This window comes from Chrysemys picta, unplaced genomic scaffold (assembly GCF_011386835.1).
Source record: "Chrysemys picta bellii isolate R12L10 unplaced genomic scaffold, ASM1138683v2 scaf313, whole genome shotgun sequence".
NCBI classification, from domain to species: Eukaryota; Metazoa; Chordata; order Testudines; family Emydidae; genus Chrysemys; species Chrysemys picta.
The window spans coordinates 19,682-36,888 of record NW_027053020.1 but is presented as its reverse complement, the minus strand read 5'-3'; the positions used below and the strand labels follow the sequence as shown (position 1 = coordinate 36,888).

Below are 17,207 nucleotides of genomic sequence, written 5' to 3'. Positions count from 1 at the left end.
ATTGCATCTGCAATTTTGTTACCCAGTTTTGTGAGATCCCTTTGTGAAGGGTTAAAATCCATGTGCATGTTATATAACAACCTGGTATATATGGATTGTGCCAGCTCTTTTTCAGACCCGAAGTCCAGAGTTTGGTCTGGAGACCAGAGGCCTAGCTAATAGTGATCAGCTACGAGAAAGCTGGGGTAAACAAAATAACATTGCCTTTACTAAGATCTGCTTGGTCAGTAGAAATGCCAGATGTTGAAGCAATAACTGAATAATTATGTTTCATCCAATGTTTCAAATTGAACAAAGGATCTCTGTTCCTATTGTGTTTCTCCTGAAGGGAAAACAGTCTTCCCACAGATCCAACCTTGAGTTTATGAAATATTGGCACATGTCACTATAATGATATGGCACCCTTCCACCTCCCTTTCAAGGGACCAATGCCCTGCCTTAAGACATAAAGGAGACAATCTCTATTTTCATATGCTTTCACTGTTTCTTTGCTTTATCCCCTAGACATGTACCTGTCGGACAATCAAAGGAGTTACTCCATTCCTATGGACCCCAAATCAGAATTCAACATATATATTTTATACTAATAACATTTTATCAAAGTATTAATCAAATGTTAATTTGCTAACTTGAGACCATGGGCGGAGACATTGTGTAACCTTTTAACCATTGGCTATTGTGCTATCTTGTCTTGCTGCAAAACCTATCCCGGGGTGTGGAACTGCCTACCCCGTCACTTTCCCCCGCCCATGGAAAATCTATATATTTCATTGTAATCAATTAATTGACAGTGTCTCTGAGCCTAATAAGCCAGGTGACACTCCGCCAGCGCTGTGTGTAATAAACCCCTATGCTTTGACCTCTACACGGTGTGGATTTATGTCCTTCAGTTTGGGGGCTCGTCCGGGATACAAGTTTGTGAACTGGCTGAGGATCTGAGACTGAAATCCAAAAGAGGTGAGTATGTTTACTTTACCACCTCATTAGGCCAGGGATAGAAGTCTCTCATCCCCTTTCAGACACATCTTGTTTCCTTTTTAATTTGTGTGAAGGACCTTAGACACATGTGGTCAAAGCAGTGGGGTTAAATAAGGGTACCACTTGGGAGGGAAGACTTGTGCAAGAGGGTCATGTACTGTTTAAACAACTAAGGGGTGTGTTACGGAGGACTTGAATAACCCGCCAGCAAGCGATTGGCCGTGAGTTAAGCCCACGATTGGCTGGGTACGCAAGCGGTAGGCAGTGCAAACTGGTGGTCCATTTCCTCATTGCACGTAACATTGCAAGTCCTAGGGGAGTGCCCCCCCCCAAGGCATATGACGTACATGCTTTCGAATAGCACAAAGTCTCCAACCAATAAGTCCGGCATGTGTGTGTAATTGAAGACACGCTTGGTATTAAGGGTGGGGAGACGTCCTCATGAAATTCAAGGCTGTGGGGAGTTGGAACTATAGCATAAAAAGGGGGAAAAGTAACTCCTCATAAAGGCTGACAAGCATTTAGGGGGGGAAGACGCAAGTTCCCTTCAAGGTCAGCAGCCGGGGTGACGAAAAACCCATGGCGTCAAAAGGAGAGGCAATAATTAGTCCTCGAGAGTACTTGGAATATAAACATGTTAAAACTCGGCAGGCAGCAGCTAAAAAAGCAAACTACTCTGCAGCCAGACCAGAGGCAGATCTAGTTACTTGGTGGAACCATCAGAGAAGTGACAAAACAGACAAAGCAGTAATAGTTTTATTGGATATTCTTAACATAAAGGAGAAAGAAATTGCAACGTTAAGATCTCAAAACCAGGCTCTGAGAGATAAGAGCCTATGTTCTAAAATATGTAACTGTCTGGAAATTGGAAAAGATCCCGGAGAAAAAGAATCATCATGTCTGGGACACACCTCCAGATTGGGAGGGGGAGAGCAAACTCCTGGCATATGCCAGCCCACCGCTCCGCCGATTAACTATCTGTGGGAAAACTCAGCAGCACAAAGCAGAGGGGAGGAATCAGAACCCCCTCCATACATTTCTTCAAATGACAGGCCAAATTTAAGCACCCACAGAGATAATAAAGGAGCACCACAAGCATTAATTGCCCCAGGGGAGCAAGTACAGCATATGGCTCCAATCAAAACACAGTTAAGGAGGTTCAGAAACGTTAACGCGGAGGGTGAGCCAGTAAGGGGACTTAGAACAGAAACAACTGAAATTTACCGTCCCTTCACCCCCCAGGAAAAACAAGCATTACTGTCTGATTTACCTGAACTCAAGCGTGATAACAAGAATACTGAGTTCTGGGACAAGCTGGATGGCCTCACAGAAATACATGGCCTCCATAGGAAGGATGTTCACATCCTGGTCAAGTGCAAGTGCCCCAGGGATGTGTGGGAGAATCTAGATAATAAATGGAAGACAGGGCGCTGGGCTGAAGATCGTAACCCCAACCCAGCAGGAGGGGATCAGGCTGAAGAACCAGCAGGAATCCCAAACCCAGACGCAGGCACTGTAACAGAATTTAGGAATGCACTATCTGTTGTTCTAGGAGCCCAGACCACTAACTGGGGGGCTCTGCAGTCTGTGGTTCAGCAGAAGGGGGAGTCTGCCATGTCCTATGCTGAAAAGAAATGGAATGCATTCCGAGCTTATTCAGGTCTGGAGAATATAACATCCCGAGACCATGATGTATTCCTTCAAATCCTAAAGGAGGGGCTGTCTGCAGATCACCAAGCAGTCCTGGCATTAGGCATCTCAGTGGGAGAAACATACTCAGCAGTAATGAAATGGGCCACAGAAGTAGAAAACAGAAAAAAGAGGAAGGTAGCAGCAACCGCCCCCTCTGAAGAAGTGGTAGCTGTGCATGCAGTCAAAACCACTACCTGCTTCACGTGCAATAAGCCTGGACATCTGGCACGTGACTGTAAAAGTAAAAATAAAATCAAAACATGCAATAATTGTAAAAGGAGCGGCCACTTACAGGACAACTGCTTCTACCCCGGAGGGGGTAAGGAAGGGCAGTGGCCATACAAGCAAAATAAAACCAATACAATTAGTACCCAAGAACAAGATAAGGATAAACAAATCCAGGAGTTGCTCAAACTCCTGGCTAGCAAATAGGTATCAGCGGCCTCTGTGGCTGGAACCGAAGGCGACCCCAGGATGTTTCTTAACACACGAGTGGGGGGCCGACCGTGCAGTATGTTAATAGACACAGGAGCCTCGGTATCGATAACCAGCCAAGATCTCCCCCTCACCCGTAGAACAATATGGATTGAAGGGGTGGGAGGGGGAAGATTAAAAGCAACCCTTAGCCAGCCAGTAGAAATAGAATTCGAGGATATGGTCACAGTCAGTCAAATCTGGGTTTGCCCCGAGCAAGGAGACACAATTTGCGGCATAGATCTCCTTAAGGAGCTCGGGGGAGTAATCAACCCCAGAGCTATCTGCATTGAATGGGCCAAAGGGTCCAAACAGGAAAGATCATCTCAAAATATAGCCATAATTGCCAGTAATAAAGTAATAATACCAGAGTGGGGGGAGAGCCCAGTAGAAACCCTGTGTTCCCTTCACCCTGAAGTGTGGGCAACAGATAAACAAGATTGTGGGCTAGTAAACATGAAGCCTATATCTGTAGAAGGACCAACTCACAAAGCCCACAGGCAGTACCCAATTAAACCGGAAGCCTTAGAGGCAGTTAAAGGTATAGTCACTAATTTGGAATCCAGAGGGGTGATTAGAAAAACCACCTCCACAACTAATTCCCCAATTTGGCCCGTCAGGAAGCCAGACGGGACCTGGAGGTTAACTATAGACTACACCCACCTTAACCGGGTGACTCCAAAGGCACATCCTATTGTGGCAAGCCCTGCCACGATTCTTAATTTGCTAACACCAGGACATTTAATATTCTCAGTCCTGGACGTAGCTAATGGATTTTGGAGTATTCCCCTTGCAAAGGAAAGTCAGGAGAAATTTGCATTTACAGTAGGAGACCAGCAGTACACTTGGACCCGAGTACCTCAGGGGTTCCATAATTCTCCCTCCATATTCCACAGGACAATGGCAGAAGTAATAGCACAAGTGCCTTTGGAAGGGGATACTGTGATACTGCAGTATGTGGATGATTTGCTAATTGCCAGTTCAAATGAAAAGGACCATTTAAAAACCCTAAACAGACTGTTCATGTATCTTCGCGAGGCAGGATTTAAATTAAGCCCAAAGAAAGCCCAATTGCAACAGCAGCAAGTTTTATATCTAGGGCATAACATATCACAGGGAGAAAAGGCACTCACAATAGACAGAAAGCAAGCAATTCGAGGGTTAAAGAAACCACGGACAGTTAAGGAAGTCCGAAAAGTCCTGGGACTCCTTAATTTCTGTAGAACCTATATACCGGAGTACTCAGAGATGGTGGAACCAATTCAAAACCTCACTAGGGGGGGAAAGCCTGCAAATGAGTTAGTAATATGGGGCACAGAGCAAGAGGAGGCATTTATAAAAATAAAACAGGCTTTAGCCTCCGCCCCCAGCCTGGGCTTACCCGATATGGGAAAGCCGTTCCACCTTTACTGTAGCCATAGCGGGACCCAGTATTCTGCAGTACTAACTCAGCTTCACTGAGATAGACAGCGTCCGGTAGCATCCCCATCTACCATAAGACCCCCTGTATCCCAGGGATTACCGGAGTGCGTAGCAGCTCTAGATTGTGCTACGTGGGCTGTGAAAGCTTGTGAATCATACACTTTCATGGGGAAATTAGTGCTTCATACACCCCATACACTTATCGATCTCCTCAACACCAGGCGACTAAGATCTGTAACAGATGCCCGCAGGAGTCAGTGGGAATCAACATTGTGCTTGCAAAACCCTAACTTCTCCATAGTAAGAGACAAGGGAATGAATGTAGCCGAATGTCTGAACATAGAGGGAGAGGTACACGAATGTCTTATAGATAGAGAAGAGGAAGTGTTAGGAAGAATTAAAGAAGAGCCATTAGAGAATCCAGATATAGTTTTGTATGTAGAAGGATCAAGAAAGTATGAAAATGGAGTGCCACACACCGGATGGGCAGTGGTACTCAGTAATGGGACGGTGATAGCGTCAGGTCAGATGGAAGGATCAAAGTCAGCACAAGAAGCGGAGCTAACAGCCCTCACAGAAGCTTTAAGAGTGGGGGAAGGCAAGAAGCTCACTGTATATACAGACAGCAGATATGCATTTGGAGTTGTGCATGACTACATGGACGTGTGGTCACGCAGAGGTTTTATAACAACAACTGGCAAGCCGATTAATAATATGGAAGCAGTTCAAAGACTAACAAAAGCTGCCAAACTACCATCAGAACTAGCAGTAGTAAAGATAAAAGCCCACAGTAAGATCTCAAGTGAGGAACAAAAAGGAAATTATTGGGCAGATAAACGTGCCAAAGAAATTGCACAAGCAAGTCCTATTAAGATTTGTGCGGCTAGAGTGCCAGAAGAGGAAGTGAATTTAAGAAAACTATATGCAACCATAAGCCCAGAAGAAAAAAGTAAATTGGAAAAACAAGGCTGTGTATATAAAAATCACCTCTGGTATGGGCCAGGGGGGAAGGAGCTGGTAGCCCCGGAGTGCATACGGGCTCTACTGCTCCATGCCATCCACTCTCCGGCTCATCTGGGGTGGAGACAAATGAGGGCCGCCTTGGAATACTGGTGGTGGCCAGCCATGAAAAAAGATGCTTTGCAATTTCTCAAAAGATGTGTAACATGTGCACAAGTGAATGTGGGTAGAAGGAAAAAGGTGCCTCTAAATCACCAACCACGACCAGAGGGACCATGGCAAAATTTGCAAATTGATTTTACTGGACCCTTGCCACAAAGCAGAGGGTACACTTACATTTTGGTAATTATTGACACTTTTACCCGATGGGTAAAGGCATTCCCAACCAAGAATTGTACTGCTACAACAGTAGCTCGAATCCTAACAGAAGAAATAATACCCAGATGGGGTTTACCACTGTCAACAGACTCTGACCAAGGAACTCACTTTACAGGGCGAGTAATGAAGGAGGCATGCAAGGCACTGGGAATAAAGCAAAGATTCCATATACCATACCACCCTGAAAGCTCGGGAATGGTGGAAAGAATGAATAGAACAATGAAAACAGCCTTAACAAAAGCAGTACTGGATACAGGAGAAGGGTGGGCTCGTATGCTTCCTGCTGTATTGTACCGAATTAGAGGCAGCCCAAATAGGCTGACTCAATTGACACCCTTTGAGCTAATGACAGGAAGAGCAATGAGAATGCCTAGCACTGTGATCCTCCCTGCGGGGGAGTCAGGGCTTTTTGCAGACAGGCTGCAAAACTACATCAAGGCATTGGACAGAGAGTTGAAGGATTTATATAATCAGGTGAAGGAAAATCAAACCCAGCTGGATGATAATAGCAGTCTGGACAAACCTGCATTTAAAGTTGGGGATTTGGTAATGTGTCGCATTTACCCAGAGGTTAAAGGAATTTTAAAGCCAAGATGGCAAGGCCCTATGAGGGTCCTTCTGACTACTAATACATGTGCAAAGATTGGGGGAAAATTGGGAACATTTTGGCGTCACCAAAATCAGTTAAAATTGTTTGAATCAGTATCTGTCAATACTAACGACATTTCCACAGGTGTCTCTACAGGAAAACAACAAGAGGAAGGACTGAAGGGTGACCAGGACAACCAGAACGACCATGGGGAGGCTTCTGCTGTGGCTCCTGCTGTCCATGTGGTGCATGAGGAAGGACGCAAGTAGTATGCCATGTGAAAAGGAGGACTGGGAATGGGTCACTAACCCCCCTCCTCCGGGTTTGCTTCGTTTTAATTGCCGCACTAAGGAAACACTTAGCTTTTGCAAGACACGTGCAGTGGCCAATAAACAAGTTTGGCCAGAAGTAAAGGTGGCACTGTGGTTAGGACATGAGCACACAGTAGAACGCAAGAAGGTCCAAATAAAATCATACACTGATGCTCATAACAACAGGGAGGCTAGTAACATTACAATTTTGATAACAGCTGACTGCCCTGTTATTCGCTGGTGTCAAGTACCAGAGATTATGGAGTTTCATGGAGGCATTTGGAAGGAATCATGGAAGTGTATAAGCTACCCCTTTGAACAGGGTGACGCTCTTAGACGATGTTGTGGCCCTCTTAGAGGGACAGTGTCTATACTTAATGCAACCAGTGTCCGAGTTACCTTTAAAGGGGGACAGCTGCGTACTACTAGTGAAGGGGACTACAAAGTCTTGGGTTATCCCTCATTTGATCACATGGCATATTGCCACGATGGTTTGGGAGGAAACACACAGACCTCGATACTGGAATTTGTGTGGGATTTTGTGGGAAAGAAACCAAACACTCATGAACGATTATGTGCCAATTATACTGACATGGTACCAGTGGAGGTTGGGCCTGTTGAATCAGGATGGGGCTTACCACTTAAAGCCCGAACGGAGGTAACCCCAAAGGCATGGCATACATTTGTTAAACGATGGCCCAAATTAGAATGTCCACGACTGGTAACAATTAACCGGGTTATCAGAGACAGAGTGGAACCACCCGATTGTGTGTCATGTCCTGAACAAATCCCTGTTCCAAAACCAGGACTGATACTGATAGGACCAGCTCTACCGATCCTCACCTCGGTGGTATTCCACACTTACAGGGTCAAGGTGCGTATTCCTTTAGAGGAAGTGAACAGACAATGTGCAAAGGTCAGGCCTCGAATGAGTAGAAACATTACTAGCCTAACAAACCAAATTGGTGAGCGCTTAACTAGACAGAAGAGGGGATTACTAGATACCCTTGCAGGATGGTTTGGTGCAGGTAATTCTGTTGGCAACTCCTATACCATAGCACGCCAAGCTGAGAGGAGGGACCGGCTGGAATCAAGGTTGGCTGACGCTGTAATTTCTAATGCCCGGGGAGGACTGGATACTACTAAGGCCAGTCAATTGATCCTAGATAGCTTAAAGGATCTGTCAAACTCTGTATCCACCTCATTAGATATAACAAAATACCTGGGTCAAGAAGTCACCAGCCTGCTAATAAATGGGACTAAAATAAAGGCACTGGAGGAAAGTTGTTGGAGAGCAGGACAAACTTTGGCTATCACCACACAAGGAATTGTAACCGATCTCCTTGATGGCCGGGTCCATCCAGCCCTTATGGAAGTGGTGGGACCCTATCTCCCCAGTACCCCTCCGTGGGCATGGGGAAACAGAGAATCAATGAGAGTCCAAAGACCAGTTTGGACAGGTAACAGTATACTCTTTAGCCTTCTGGTACCTTTAGGCATCCCTCATTTGCAACAAGCTAGGATGGTGACCTCCCTGCCAGTATGGAGAAGGGGTCATGTTATTAAAATAGAAGGCGTTGCATACGCTGAGGTCGCAGGGAGAGCATTGTATCCTAGTGAATGTTGCACCCATTCTGATAAGGAAATTCTGTGTACATGTCCATATAATGTTCTAACGAATCTGTCTAGGTTCGAAGTGGCCATTACTGAGAAACTGGCGCACACGGAGCTGGTCCAGATGAACGGTACCTACTAGTGTGTGACTGCCCAGAACCACTCCATCGAGCTAAATGGAAAGCCCTGCCCCTCAAGACATCCATCCGTGTGCATGACGGTCCCCCGAAGGTCAACCCTGACTGTTGACGGGACGCGGCTCCACCGTACTCCGCCAATGATGGGTAACCTAACATGGGATCCGGAATGGCACTACGGCAGTAAGTATCTAGAGGAGGGTCTACAGGCCCTGCAGGCGAAGATCGAGGAGTTGGTGGCCGAGGCCCAGAGGCATATTGGGGAAGGCCGTCTGAGGTACACTCAGATAGGAGAAACCGTGGACCAGGCCGATGTGAAGTACTCAAAGGCAAGGAACCAGGCAGTGAAGGTTAAAGCAATGATTATGGGCGATGCCATCTCGGGTGACAAGGTCCCCTGGGGATGGATCTGGGTGTTATTTTGTCAAGTTATGTGTGGATTGTCTATCCTAACATTCCTGATGGTACTGGTGCTTTATCGGCGACTCCGCAGTAGGCTGAGTACATTAAAATTGGTATATTTGACCTGGCGGGTTAGGGAACCCTAGGGTCAAGAGGAGGGACTGAAGGGTTAAAATCCATGTGCATGTTATATAACAACCTGGTATATATGGATTGTGCCAGCTCTTTTTCAGACCCGAAGTCCAGAGTTTGGTCTGGAGACCAGAGGCCTAGCTAATAGTGATCAGCTACGAGAAAGCTGGGGTAAACAAAATAACATTGCCTTTACTAAGATCTGCTTGGTCAGTAGAAATGCCAGATGTTGAAGCAATAACTGAATAATTATGTTTCATCCAATGTTTCAAATTGAACAAAGGATCCCTGTTCCTATTGTGTTTCTCCTGAAGGGAAAACAGTCTTCCCACAGATCCAACCTTGAGTTTATGAAATATTGGCACATGTCACTATAATGATATGGCACCCTTCCACCTCCCTTTCAAGGGACCAATGCCCTGCCTTAAGACATAAAGGAGACAATCTCTATTTTCATATGCTTTCACTGTTTCTTTGCTTTATCCCCTAGACATGTACCTGTCGGACAATCAAAGGAGTTACTCCATTCCTATGGACCCCAAATCAGAATTCAACATATATATTTTATACTAATAACATTTTATCAAAGTATTAATCAAATGTTAATTTGCTAACTTGAGACCATGGGCGGAGACATTGTGTAACCTTTTAACCATTGGCTATTGTGCTATCTTGTCTTGCTGCAAAACCTATCCCGGGGTGTGGAACTGCCTACCCCGTCACTTTCCCCCGCCCATGGAAAATCTATATATTTCATTGTAATCAATTAATTGACAGTGTCTCTGAGCCTAATAAGCCAGGTGACACTCCGCCAGCGCTGTGTGTAATAAACCCCTATGCTTTGACCTCTACACGGTGTGGATTTATGTCCTTCACTTTGTAACTCTTTGCAGTCTGCTTTGGACTTAACTATCTTGAGTAGTTTTGTATCATCTGCAAATTTTGCCCCTCACTGTTTACCCCTTTTTCCAGATCATTTATGAATACGTTGAACAGTACTGGTCCCAGTACAGATCCCTGGCAGACACCACTATTTACCTCTCTCCATCCTGAAAACTGACCATTTGTTTCTACCCTTTGTTTCCTATCTTTTAACCAGTTGCCAATCCATGAGAGGACCTTCTCTCTTATCCCATGACAGCTTACTTTGCTTAAGAACCTGTGGTGAGGAACCTTGTCAAAGGCTTTCTGAAAATCTAAGTACACTATATCCACTGGATCCCCCTTGTCCACATGCTTGTTGACCCCCCTCAAAGTTTCAACCAATTTGTTTGGTACTGAAGTTAGGCTTACTGGCCTGTAATTGCTGGGATCGCCTCTGGAGCCTTTTCTAAAAATTGGCATCACATGAGCCACCCTCTGGTCATCTAGTACAGAAGCTAATTTAAGTGATAGGTTACATACCACAGTTAGCACTTCTGCAATTTCACATTTGAGTTCCTTCAGAACTGTTGGGCGACTACCATCTGGTTCCGCTGACTTATTACTGTTTAATTTATCAATTTGTTCCAAAACCTCCTCTAATGACACCTCAATCTGGGACAGTTACTCCGATTTGTCACCCAAAAAGAATGGCTCAGATTTGGGAACCTCCCTCATATCCAGAGCCGGCTCCAGGCACCAGCCGAGCAAGCTCGTGCTTGGGGTGGCAGATTCTACAGGGCAGCATTCTGTCCAATCCTAGGGCGGCATGGCTGCTTTTTTTTTTTGATTGTTGTTCGCCACTCCGGCTGCCCTGTAGGGGGTGGCGGCACGGAGGAGGGGAGCGCCCCACTGGGAGCGGGCTGCACGCTCCATCTGCCCCAGCCGGTGCCAGGTCTGTAGCAAGCCCGGCAGGGCATCCCGCATCCTTTCCTCCCTGCAGACCGGAGCGGCGTGGAGTCCTCCCGGCAGGTGGCGCGGCGGTCGGGTCTGCGTGGCGAGTGCCCCGCTGAAGCCCTGGCCAACCCCCTTCTCTCTCTCTCCCCCCACTCCCTCCCCCTCCTCACTGCTAGTGGGGGCACGTCTGCAGTGCAGGGAGTCCCCCTGCACCATGGCTCTGGCCGCCCCGCAGGTTTTTTGTTTGTTTTTCCTGCTTTGCTGCTCCGGGCACGCCGCAGGTTTTTTTTTTTTTTTGCTTGGGGCGGCAAAAGTCAGAGCCGGCCCTGCTCATATCCTCAGCCGTGAAGACTGATGCAAAGAATTCATTTAGTTGCTCCGCAATGGCCTTATAATTTTTGAGTGCTCCTTTAGCATTTCCAGTGATTGTCCAGTGGCCCTACTGGTTGTTCAGCAGGCTTCCTGCCTCTGATGTACTCAAAAACATTTTTTTTTTGCTGTTAGTTTTTGAGTCTTTGGCTAGCTGTTCTTCAAATTCTTCTTCTTCTTCTTTTTTTTTTTTTGCCTTCCTAATTGTATTTTTACACTTCACTTGCCAGAGTTTCTATTTTCCTCAATAGGCTTTAACTTCCACTTTTTAAAGGATGCCTTTTTGCCTCTAACTGCGTCTTTTACTTTGTTATTTAGCCACGATGGCAATTTTTTGGTTCTCTTATGTTTTTTAATCTGGGATATACATTTAAATTTAGCCTCTATTAGGGTGTCTTTAAAAAGTTTCCATGCAGCTTGCAGGGATTTCACTTTTGGCGCTGTACCTTTTAATTTCTGTTTAACTAACTTCCTTTGTGTAGCTCCCCTTTCTGAAATTAAATGCTCCCATGTTGGGCTGCTGTGGTTTCTCCCTCTCTCTCCGCCTCGGGATGTTAAATTTTATTATGTTATGGGCATTGTTATCAAGCACCTCTTGGACCAGATCCCACGTTCCTTTTAGGACTAAATCAAGAATTGCCTCTCCTCTTAGGGGTTCCAGGACTAGCTGCTCCAAGAATCAGTCATTTAAGGTGTTAAGAAACTTTCTCTCCGCATCCCGTCCTGAGATGACATGTACCCAGTCAATATGGGGATAGTTGAAATCCCCCTTTATTATTGATTTTTTTAATTTTTATAGCCTCTTTAATCTCCCTGAGCATTTCACGGTCACTATCACCATCCTGGTCAGGTGATCCGTAGTATATCCCTACCGCTATATTCTTTTTATCCAAGCATGGGATTTCTATCCATAGAGATTCTATGGTACAGTTTGGTTCGTTTAAGATTTTTACTTCATTTGACTCCATGCTTTCTTTCACATATAGTGCCGCTCCACCACCAGCATGACCAGTTCTGTCCTTCCAATAAATTTTATACCCTGGTATTACTGTGTCCCACTGATTATCCTCATTCCCCCAAGTTTCTGTGATGCCTGTTATATCTATATCCTCATTTAATACGAGGCACCCTAGTTCACCCATCTTAGTATTTAGACTTCTAGCATTTGTATATAAGCATTTTAAAAAATTGTCACTGTCTACCATTATGTGATGTAATTGAATGGAATTCTTTCATTTCACCATTTCTCATCAGATCCTACCCATATTTTATCATAGTCCATCCTCTCCTCCTTACTTGGATATAGAGAATTTCCATTAATAGACCTCCCCTAAGGCATTGGCTCTCAACCTTTCCAGATTACTGTATCCCTTTCAGGAGTCTGATTTGTCTTGTGTACCCTCAAGTTTCACCTCACTTAAAAAGTACCGTACTTGCTTACAAAATCAGACATAACAATACAAAAACCTCCCAGCACACTATTACTGAAAAAGTGCTGACTTTTGCATTTCTACCATATAATTATAAAATAAATCAATTGGAATATAAATATTGTGCTTACAGTTCAGTGGATAGTATATAGAGCAGTATAAACAAGTCATTGTCTGTAGAAAATTTTAGTTTGGGATTAAGACACACACCCACACCCACACACCTTTACCTAGATGTCTCGAGAGATCTGCAATCTTTGCACCAGGCAGGCAAGGCACCATGCAGTTCTCCCGGTCATCACAAACCCAGCTATGTCTCTAATGACTGAATCCTCCATTACTATTACCTGTCTCTTCCTAATAACTGGAGATCCCGCCCCCAGAAGGGTATCCTCAGTATGAGGATACCATGACATCATCTGGGAGGAGGGTCCCAACTCTGGGATCATTTCCCTCTGCTCCAGTTGGATGTTCTCCTTCCCTGAGACTTTCATCCTCCTCAACAGCACAGGGGCTGTCGGACCGGGGATGGGACCATTCTACTGTGTCCCGGAATGTCTCATCTATGTACCTCTCTGTCTCCCTTAGCGCCTCCAGTTCAGCCACTCTGGCCTCCAAAGCCCATACACGTGTCTGAGGGCCAGAAGCTCCTTGTACCGAATGCACACGTATGTCACCCACCCATCGGGCAGGTAATCATACATGCTGCACTCAGTGCAATAAACTGGACAGCCCCCACTCTGTTGCTGAACTTCTGTCTGCATTCTCTTTTTAATCCTGCAACTGTTTCCTTTATTGTTGTTTTTATCAGGGGTGTTTATTGCCTTAAGTTTAAAGAAAGTTAATGAAGTGTATCTAGCCCCTTCCCCCCAGACTCCCTCACAAAACTCCCCAGTTAGCTGCTTCTGTTCGCTAGCTCCTCGCTAAGGGGTGATGCAGCGCTAAAGGACTTGGGGGTCCAAGCCTGGTTAAGAAGCTCTCGGCCTTGCCTAGCAGCTAGGCTCAGCATACGGTGCTCCAACCAAACAGAGCACACTATTGTGACATTCTATATCTCGGGGGGAGCACCCTGTAACCCCCATAGTCATTGTATATATAGGATTGTGATATTTCATCTAAATCATGCCAGGAGAGGTATTGGGGAAAGGTTATCATAGAATATCAGGGTTGGAAGGGACCTCAGGAGGTCATCTAGTCCAACCCCCTGCTCAAAGCAGGACCAATCCCCAGACAGATTTTTGCCCCAGATCCCTAAATGGCCCCCTCAAGGATTGAACTCACAATCCTGGGTTTAGCAGGCCAATGCTCAAACCACTGAGCTATCCCTCCCGCCACAAAGGCTGGGGTATGTCCATTTTCCATTATGATCTGCTGAAAGCCATTGTTCTATCAAAATATGTGTATCATTAGTGCATATGAAGTCATGATATTGGGTTATCTGGTTGCCACTAAAATACGCTGGGGAATAGCCCAGATATTAGATCCCCAGAGACAAGAACAAAGGAGCTAACCAACATCAGGGTGGGTGTCAAACAACCATCAATAGCCATTGTCCAGCAAGGGAACTACAATGCAATGACTCACTTGCACAAGGCCACACCAGAGAATTGCTCTAGGGACTCAGCAATGCCCACCAGACATGCCTGGACTCGTTTTCTCCAAGCACATGGACCAAGGGTATAAAATACAACACAGTGGCCACATGCTTCATCCTTTCTCTTCTCCCCTACCTACGCTGAAGGCAACAAGAAAGCTGGAGATGAAGAGACTGTCCTGAGGGGAAGAGGAAAAGCCTGCAGATGAAAGACTGTGACCAACCTGCAATATCCAGTGCAGTGAGAAAAACTGCTTAATCTAGATGTCACCCAGTCTATAGGTTGAGAGTTTAGACAGCATGCTTATCTTTTATTTTCTTTTGGTAACTACTCTGACTTAATTAATTAATTAATTGACCTGGTTCTGCGGATCCAAGCACGACTACGCCGCTGTAACGATGCGGTTCTGGTGGGACCCAACTGAGAGTGCCACTCGTTATGGGGATAAATGGTTATGAAAACCAATACCCCAGTAAAAGAAAAAAGGTTCTTCTTCGAGTGCTTGCTCATATCCATTCCATTAGGTGTGCGCGCGCCGCGTGCACGATCGTCGGAAAATTTTCTACCCTAGCAACACCGGCGGGTCGGCTGTGGAGCCCCCTAGAGTGGCGCCTTCATGGCGCTGAATATATACCCCAGCCGACCCGGCGCCCCCTCAGTTCCTTCTTACCGCCCCTGACGGTCGTTGGAACTGTGGAGCGCGGCATAGCTGTTCTCCACTCTCCCTAGCTTATTTAGTCATTCACAGTTATAGTTATAGTTCTAGTTGTTTATAGTTAAATAGTTGGTTTCTTCACTTGTTACTAGTTGTTATATAGTTCAAGGAGATTAAGGGGGTTGTCTCCCCCTTTTTCCCCCGGCCGCGTGGCCGGGCTCATGCCCAAGGCTCCCGGCTTCAAGCAGTGCGCCTCCTGCGCTAAGCCTATGCCAACGAGCGACCCGCACGACTCCTGTCTGAAGTGCCTGGGAGAGTCCCATCAAACAGATAAGTGCAAGATCTGTAAGGCCTTCAGACCAAGGACCAAGAAGGAGCGGGACTTTCGGCTCCGGCAACTCCTTATGGAGGCGGCACTTACCCCGGACGCTCCATCAGCACGTCAGGCCCCGGCACCTGGCACCTCGGTGCGCAGTGCCCCGGCGGCACCGACTATTCCGACCACGCGAGTGGCGTCGGACAAGCCTCCCCGGCACCGGACCTCGTCGGCACCGCAAGCACAGCAAGTGCCTCGGCGCCGGTCATTATCCCCGGGACATAAAAAAGCCCATAAGACGGGGACCTCCGTGCCGAAGACGCCGGCTCCCCCAGTGCCGGGGGTAGAGCCGCGTCCGCCTGTGGAGCACCGGAAACAGGTGCCTCCAGCACCGTCGACTCCGGCTCCGAGGCCGTTGAGTCCGGTGCAGATAGGGTCTCCACCGAGACCGGCGGTGATACAGTGCCTCCCGTCGACCCCAGAGACCTTCGCGACGGCGAGAGACTTGATCGCTCTCACGGAGCCGGCACCGCCCCAACCACCGGCACCGCCGGCACCGTTGACTCGTCCGGTCCAGTCTAGGGGGAAACCTGCCTTGATGCGCCCTCCATTGCAAGGGCTGGAACCACGACACCGGTCCAGGTCCCGAAGCAGGTCCCCACGCCGCTCGCAGTCCCGGCGCCGGATATCACCTCGGCACCGGTCGTACTCGCGGCCAAGATCTTCGTCGCGGCACCGCTCTACGTCTCGGCACCGCTATGATCGTCGGCACCGATCAACATCGAGACGTAGTTCTCGGCACCGCTACGATCGACGCTCGACGTCGAGAGGCCGCTCCCGGCACCGGGCCTACTCCAGGTCATCGTCGAGGTCCAGATCCGACTCCCGGCACCGGCGAGGTCATCGGCACCGGTCGCGGTCCCGGCACCGATCGCCAGCACCGCGTGGAGATAGAACATCTCCGGACCGGCACCGTGCGGCACCGCATCCCACGGGATTCGTCTCGGCGCACTCGGCACCGCCATGGCCATCGAGATCGGTGTCTCGCTCCTCTGAGGACTTATCGAGATCGGCATACCCCCCTCAGGGGCAAGCCGAGGAGCAGGACATAGGCCATTGGCAGGAGGTAGCATAGGACCCTGCTCAGGGCCCATCTCACTGGTCGTTCTGGACCCCGTGGGCGTACCATCAGGCGCAAGGGGCTCCAATAGCTTCGACCTCTCGCTCGGGCCACTCCGTTAGAAGGGCCCCGGAGTCCACCATCTCTCGACCTCCGCCAGGGGGCATGGAGGCTTCCGTGTCCGCACCACCTGACGTCCTGGACCCAAGCGCAGGTGATGCTCCGGCCCAGGAGCAGGGAGACCAGGACCCTCCCTTGGATCCTTTACCACCGGAGGCATCTTCCTCTTCCTCTCCGGATGAGGCAGTGGCGGGCACATCGTGCACAGGTCCACCCCCAATAGATCTTCGGGCTCACCAGGACCTCCTACGTAGGGTGGCCCGTAATATGGACCTGCAGGCGGAGGAGATAGTGGAGGTGCAGGACCCCATCGTAAATATCCTCGCGGCGGATGCCCCATCGAGAGTGGCGTTACCCCTGATCCGCACGATCCAGGCGAATGCAAGTACGATATGGCAAACTCCTGCCTCTATCCCACCCACAGCGAGAGGGGTGGAAAGGAAGTACTTTGTCCCCTCCAAAGACTACGAGTACTTGTATACCCACCCCCAGCCGTGTTCACTGGTGGTGGCATCAGTGAATGCAAGGGAGCGCCACGGTCAACAGGCCGCAGCGCCCAAATCGAAGGAGGCTAAGCGCCTCGATTTGTTTGGCCGTAAAGTTTATTCAGCCGGAGGGCTGCAACTTAGAGCGGCTAACCAGCAGGCGCTCCTGAGCCGCTACAACTTTAATTCCTGGAACTCTATGGGGAAGTT

The 17,207-nt window shown here is 47.8% G+C and overlaps 1 long non-coding RNA gene across 1 annotated transcript; it reads left to right on the top strand.

Annotated features, from left to right (window-relative positions):
• The first annotated feature begins 789 nt into the window (after positions 1–789).
• On the top strand, positions 790–9,940 carry LOC135978572 (uncharacterized). The gene is made up of 2 exons (XR_010595970.1): positions 790–957; positions 6,638–9,940. It is a non-coding gene; the product is annotated as an uncharacterized LOC135978572 (long non-coding RNA).
• Positions 9,941–17,207: the final 7,267 nt, after the last annotated feature.